The sequence below is a fragment of the Perca flavescens genome, chromosome 20, assembly GCF_004354835.1.
Source record: "Perca flavescens isolate YP-PL-M2 chromosome 20, PFLA_1.0, whole genome shotgun sequence".
Taxonomy (NCBI): domain Eukaryota; kingdom Metazoa; phylum Chordata; class Actinopteri; order Perciformes; family Percidae; genus Perca; species Perca flavescens.
In genome coordinates, this window is record NC_041350.1 from 1,264,347 (window position 1) to 1,271,846 (window position 7,500).

The window sequence follows — 7,500 nt, forward strand, 5'->3', positions numbered from 1 at the left end:
GAGGGCTGTAGTATCTGTTGTGTAGTTGAGGGTTGTAGTATCTGTTGTGTAGTTGAGGGTTGAACCAGCTGCAGCAGGTTGCTGAAGTCAGTGGCTGTGAACGATAAAAAGAGAGAAAGGAAGAAAGAGAAGAAAGAGAGAAAACAAGTTATTAATCAGTTAGTTAATAACCAGTTAGTCAGACAGGCTGGTAGTTTGATATTTAGCCAGTTATTGGGTAAGTTAGTCAGTTCAGTATTCACTTTGTCTCACACACACACACACACACACATATACTATAAATCCATAATTTTATAAATGGTTCTAACTCCAGTGGATGGTGAAGTCCACACCAAAACTAGAGACACTGACAGCCAATCAGAATCCATCTGAGTTTAGTTAGTCAGTTAGTTGGTTAGTCAGTTGGTTGGGGTGTAACTATTCACTGGTCTCACGATTTGATTATTCTGCTGATGATTAAAATCGACATCACGATGCATCACCTCCTCAATATTATTCAGTGTGCCGATTGCTGCAATCGGCAGAATTACTTTTATCCTCCATACTTGTACTCCATCTTCCACAACATTTTTGTCCTGCTACTAGTCACAGAGCGTTGCCAACACGTGCACACATAATACATCAAAACATGTGTAATGACCGGGAATGGTGTGCTATGACTTTTCTAAGAGATTTGCTGCGTGGTTTTCACGATATTGGCAAAAAAACGGCGCAATATTTGCCATAGACTTTAATGGGAAATCTTCGGGAAATTGCTTAACATCACTCAAAACAACCCCTCTTTGGGGCCATACTGTGTCGCCATACTTTAATGTAGAAAGATAATTAAAAGTTTAAACCGAAGACAAGACTTGGGCCTTTATTGTGCTGAATGGGCATTCGGATATCAAGCACGGTTTCTACCAAATCACAGTTCATGTATCGTCCTCTTTTCAGACCGTTTTTTCCCAATGTGTGTCTATGGGGCTGGAATGTTGAGAATTAGAGGGGAGGAGCTGCAGTACGATTCTCTGAAATTTTTCCAAACAAATTGCTCTCTCCCCTACAGTTTTCACTCCTCATACATCATGGTTGGTCAAAATGTGGGAAATCTTGTGCCGGTCGCAGACATGTAACTATGGAATCCACCGGACTTTTGGCTCTGTTCATACCAACTGCCAATAGAAACAATTTGTTAATTAAAGCTGCGAGCAGCGATGGACGGGCCCTCGCGCCTCTGCGCACGTCGGGGTTACCGGCGGACGCTGCTCCTTGCGACTGTGCATTTGCGCGGCACTCGGACACCGCGAATCGTCAACAATGAAAAGGGAACTTCCCGCCGAGTACAACGATACCTCACACAAGATTCTACGTCATGCGGTTCATTAGCTGTGAAAGGGGGCGTGGCCAAAGCATAGGGGGCGGGTCCAACCATCAACAATAAAAATGGAAGTCTCTGCTGAGTTCAATGATACCTCACACAAGGGTATACCTTAAACGGTTCAAATGTTATGAGAGGGGGCGTGGCTTGATTAAGTGGGCGTGGTCATATTATAGGGGGCGGCTCAGTATCACACGTAGACCACACATTCTGAGTTTCATGTAAATCGGATGATGTTTGTCATATAAGGCGCATTTCATGTTGCCAGCAGGGGGCGCTATGACCAAAATTGAATTTTAGCCTGTAGGTGTCCTCAGGCCTGGACCCTTGTCAATCGTGAGAAATTTCGCTGAGATACGACAAAGTACACTCAAGTTACAACAACTTCTTTGTTCATCGCTAAACACATTTTTTTTCATCTAGGCTGCCTACCAGACTCCAAGTCTTTCTGTAGGAGAATGATCAGCATCTAGGCTGCCTGCCAGGCTCCAAGTCATCTAGGCTGCATACCAGGCACCAAGTCATCTAGACTGCCTACCAGGGAAAAGTCATCTAGGCTGCCTACCAAGCTCCAAGTCATCTAGGCTGCCTACCAGGCACCAAGTCATCAAGGCTGCCTACCAGGCACCAAGTCATCAAGACTGCCTACCAGGGACAAGTCATCTAGGCTGCCTACCAGGGACAAGTCATCTAGGCTGCCTACCAGGCACCAAGTCATCTAGACTGCCTACCAGGGAAAAGTCATCTAGGCTGCCTACCAAGCTCCAAGTCATCTAGGCTGCCTACCAGGCACCAAGTCATCAAGGCTGCCTACCAGGCACCAAGTCATCAAGACTGCCTACCAGGGACAAGTCATCTAGGCTGCCTACCAGGGACAAGTCATCTAGGCTGCCTACCAGGCACCAAGTCATCTAGACTGCCTACCAGGGAAAAGTCATCTAGGCTGCCTACCAAGCTCCAAGTCATCTAGGCTGCCTACCAGGCACCAAGTCATCAAGGCTGCCTACCAGGCACCAAGTCATCAAGGCTGCCTACCAGGCACCAAGTCATCAAGACTGCCTACCAGGGACAAGTCATCTAGGCTGCCTACCAGGGACAAGTCATCCAGGCTGCCTACCAGGCACCAAGTCATCAAGGCTGCCTACCAGGCTCCAAGTCATCTAGGCTGCCTACCAGGCACCAAGTCATCAAGGCTGCCTACCAGGCACCAAGTCATCAAGGCTGCCTACCAGGCACCAAGTCATCAAGACTGCCTACCAGGGACAAGTCATCTAGGCTGCCTACCAGGGACAAGTCATCTAGGCTGCCTACCAGGCACCAAGTCATCTAGGCTGCCTACCAGGCTCCAAGTCTTTCTGTAGGAGAATGATCAGCATCTAGGCTGCCTACCAGGCACCAAGTTATCTAGGCTGCATACCAGGCACCAACCAGGGTACCTACCAGGATATATGTTGTTTTGTAAATAGGGTCAGTAAGTGAGTTGGTTGGTTAGTTAGTTAGTCAGTGAGTTAATTAGTTGGTTAGTTAGTCAGTGAGTGAGTTAGTCAGTTAGTGAGTGAGTGAGTTGGTTGGTTGGTTGGTTGGTTGGTTGGTTAGTTAGTTAGTCAGTGAGTGAGTTGTTTGGTTAGTTAGTGAGTTAATTGGTTAATTAGTTGGTTAGTCAGTTAGTAAGTGAGTTAGTTGTTTGGTTGGTTAGTTAGTTAGTGGGTTGGTTAGTTAGTCAGTTAGTAAGTGAGTTAGTTGGTTGGTTGGTTAGTCAGTTAGTTACCTGTGAGGTTAGTGAAGGCGAGAGGGGCGGAGCTACTGTAGATCTTACCGGGCGGGGGGAGGGGCAGTGAGGTGAGGTGAAGCTGCTGATTGGTCAGAGTGACTGAAGCCACGCCTACAGACAGGAAGAGTTCACGTGTTACTTCAGAATAAAAGCGTGCTGAGGCAGAGAGTCGAGCGACGGCGAGCGGGCCGTACCTGGAGCAGGAGGAGACGTCTGCAGCGCCACCGGCGCCGCCATCAGCGGGCTCAGCGCCAGGATCGGACTCACCAGGGACACGAGCTCTGCCGCTAACGGCGCCGGCACCAAAGCAGCGGAAACCTTACTGCGGGACAGGATGTTGGGGACGGTCCTGGGGCGCCCGCTCGCCGCGGGGGGAGCCAGGACACGCGGCTGGGGAACAGGAGTGGGAGGAGCCTGGGTCTGCAGGAAGGAGTCTCCTGTCAAAGGGTCTGAGGACCCGCCCCCTGCTGCTGCAGCTTGCTGCTGATTGGCTGTGCTCTGTGTGGAGGACAGTTGCTGCAGCTTCCTGCGGATTCTCTGCTCACTCTCACCTGAAAAACACACACACACACACACACACGCACACGTTACAGACACACACACACACACACACACAAGTTAGAGAAACACACACATGTTAAACACACACACACATTACAGAAACATTACAGACACACACACACACGTTACAGAAACACACACACGTTACAGACACACACGTTACAGAAACATTACAGACACACATACACACACGTTACAGACACACACACACACGTTACAGACACACACACACACGTTACAGACACACACGTTACAGAAACATTACAGACACACACACACACACACGTTACAGACACACACACACACGTTACAGACACACACGTTACAGAAACATTACAGACACACATACACACACGTTACAGACACACACACACACGTTACAGACACACACGTTACAGAAACATTACAGACACACACACACACACACGTTACAGAAACATTACAGACACACACACACGTTACAGAAACACACACACACACGTTACAGAAACACACACACACACGTTACAGACACACACACACACGTTACAGAAACACACACACGTTACAGACACACACACACACACGTTACAGAAACACACACACGTTACAGACACACACACACACACTCACATTAAACACACAAACACACACACACACGTTACTGACACACACATTACAGACACCCACTCAACACACACACATTACAGACACACACACACGTTACAGACACACACACACACACACAGACCCCCCCTCATCCTCCTCACCTGATCTGTGGGAGATCTCTCTGATGAAGAAGTTTCTCTGCTGGTTCAGACAGATCTTCAGACTCTTGAGTCTCCCCATCTCGTTCTGCAGACTGTGGATCTCCTGCTGAGCCTGAAACACAACAGACGTCTCCGTGACACTACGCACACACACACACACACACACACACACACAAAAAAGGTAACAGACACACACACACACACAAACAAACAAAGGTTACAGACAAACACAGACACACACACAAACACACACACACAAACAAAGGTTACAGACAAACACAGACACACACACAAACACACACACACAAACAAAGGTTACAGACAGACAGACAGACACACACACACACAAACAAAGGTTACAGACAGACAGACACACACACACACAAACAAAGGTTACAGACAGACACAGACACACACACACAAACACACACACACAAACAAAGGTTACAGACACACAGACAGACACACACACAAACAAACAAAGGTTACAGACACACAGACAGACACACACACAAACAAACAAAGGTTACAGACACACACACACAAGTTGAGAGTATTTCCTTGAGTTTTGTACCTGCTCCAGCAGCAGTTTGTTAGGCGAGGTTTCGGAGTCCATGACGGATCGCTGCGTTCTGAAGGCGGCCGACTCCTTCACGCTCAAACTGCGTCTGTGGAGAGAAAACAAATCGGAGAAACCCGTTTAAATTCGGGGAGTTGAATCACTGCATCCACGCCATCGGCCGATACCGACGCATGCCTACAAGAATACAAGGCGCTGACCCACTGCTGGTATTCTGCTTTGAGTGTCGCGTAATTACAGTTTGAAAAGCTTTGAAAAATTGATTGTGATCCTAAATTGGGCAAAAAAAATGGGCAGTAATGGCCTAGGGGGTTAAAGCGCCCATATTCTGCTCATTTTCAGGTTCATAACTGTATTTTAAGGATGTACCAGAATAGGTTTACATGGTTTAATTATCAACAAAACACCATATTGTTGTTGTACTGCTGCAGCTCTCTCTCACTGCTGCAGATCCTCTTTTCACCTGGTTTCTGTTTTAGCTACAGAGTGAGACCTCTTTTCATCTTCTTCTGTACTATCTTTGATTGCACTCGCACATGCTCAGTAGCTCAGATGTAGATCATGTCAGCTAGCTCCATAGACAGTAAAAGAAAGGTTGTTTCTCCAACTTTGGTCAGTTCCAAGGCAGGATCAGCTGGGAGACTTCTTCTAAACCAGGGAGCACATGGAAGTAGTTCTTTTGGAGATTATGGTGAACTAGTGTGTGTTGTAGCGGTGCTTTGCTATTGAGAACGATGTAGCATGCTAACGCTACGAGCTAACGGTTGTGGTTAGCCAGCTCATTTTGGACTGTGACGTCACAGTCCGAGCCGATGTTGACCAGCTCACCAGGAGACTGAAGGCAGGACACATTCAGAAACCAGATCTCACTCAGAACACCAGGGAGGGTTGTTTTCAAAGTTTGTATGAGTGTGGAAGCAGCAGAGACACAAAAAAAGTGTTTTTTTCCTAACATGGGCACTTTAAGGAAGCGAGCTTGGGACCGGGAGGTTCAATCCCCCGACCGGCAGGATCTGGGTGGGGAAAGTGAAAGAGCAGCGATTGTCCCTCCCTCATTACCACCACTGAGGTGCCCTTGAGCAAGGCCCTTAACCTCCAACAGCTCCAGTGGAGCTGCTCAGCTGCATCAGGTCAGACTGTGGTGGTACTGGGCGACAACGTTGTTACGTTACGTGTTATGTTACGATGTTCTTACGTTACGATGTTCTTACGTTACGATGTTCTTAGATTATGTGTTACGTGATGATTTTGTTCCATTTCGTGATGATGTCGTTACGTTTCGTGACGCCCGGGGCCAGACAGGCGGATAAGCCGCGGCGGCAGCGATGTAACGGAGTCGTTGTCTGTATTCTTACTTAGAGTCGACGTTGATGATGCTCGCCAGACGCCTCTGAGCAGCATTCAGACCACTGCTCTCCTTCACCGTCTCCACGGCAACGCTCTGAACCTCATCCTCTGCCTGAAGCGCACAGACACACACACAATCACATACACACACACAGTCACACACAAAGACACACACACACACACAGTCACATACAGTCACACACACACACACAGTCACACACAATCACATACACACACAAAGACACAGTCACACACACACACTCACACACACACACACACACACACACACAGTCACACACACAAAGACACACACACACACACAAAGACACACACACACACACACACTCACACACAGTCACATACACACACAGTCGCACACACAAAGACACAGTCACACACACACACACACACACACAGTCACACACACAGTCGCACACACACACACACACACACACACACACACACACACACACACACACACACACACACACACAGTTATTTCATGTTTTCTTTCATTTAAAAAACTGATTATTATTTAATTATATTTTAAATGTTCTAACATTCATAACATCATGAAATAAAAGACAAACTTTTGAAAACGGGCGTTTTTTAAAATAAATAAAACGTCTGTAATTAAATAAAAGTAACCTCTGTTACTATGGAAACTAACAAGGAAATAATTTGAGTTTTAGTGTGTTTACACTTTATTTATTTATGTATTTAGTAGGGCTGTCAAAATAACAAACAAAAAAAAATAAGGCAGATGAATCCATTCCATATTGAGGTTTGACCCGGAGCTGTTCTAGCCCCCATTAGAGTGTGAAATGAAGGAGAGAGACGAGGAGGTGCTGCAGGGAGACGAGGAGGTGCTGCCTGGATCATTGATGGGAACATTTAGCTACTGGTTCCTTCTTCCTGCCGACCCTGGCTACTGAACTCTGGAGCCCTGATATGTCTGCTCTTCTCTCTGATGCTCTGAGACGATACAGGCAACACAAACACCGCTGCACCTGACGCTAGTTAACACTATACTCGACAGCAGCTAACGTTAGCCTAGCGCTAGCTAGTAGCTGGATTAAACGCAGTTAAAATGCTAACCGCTAACGCTAAACGGTGTAAAGTTTGACTGTGT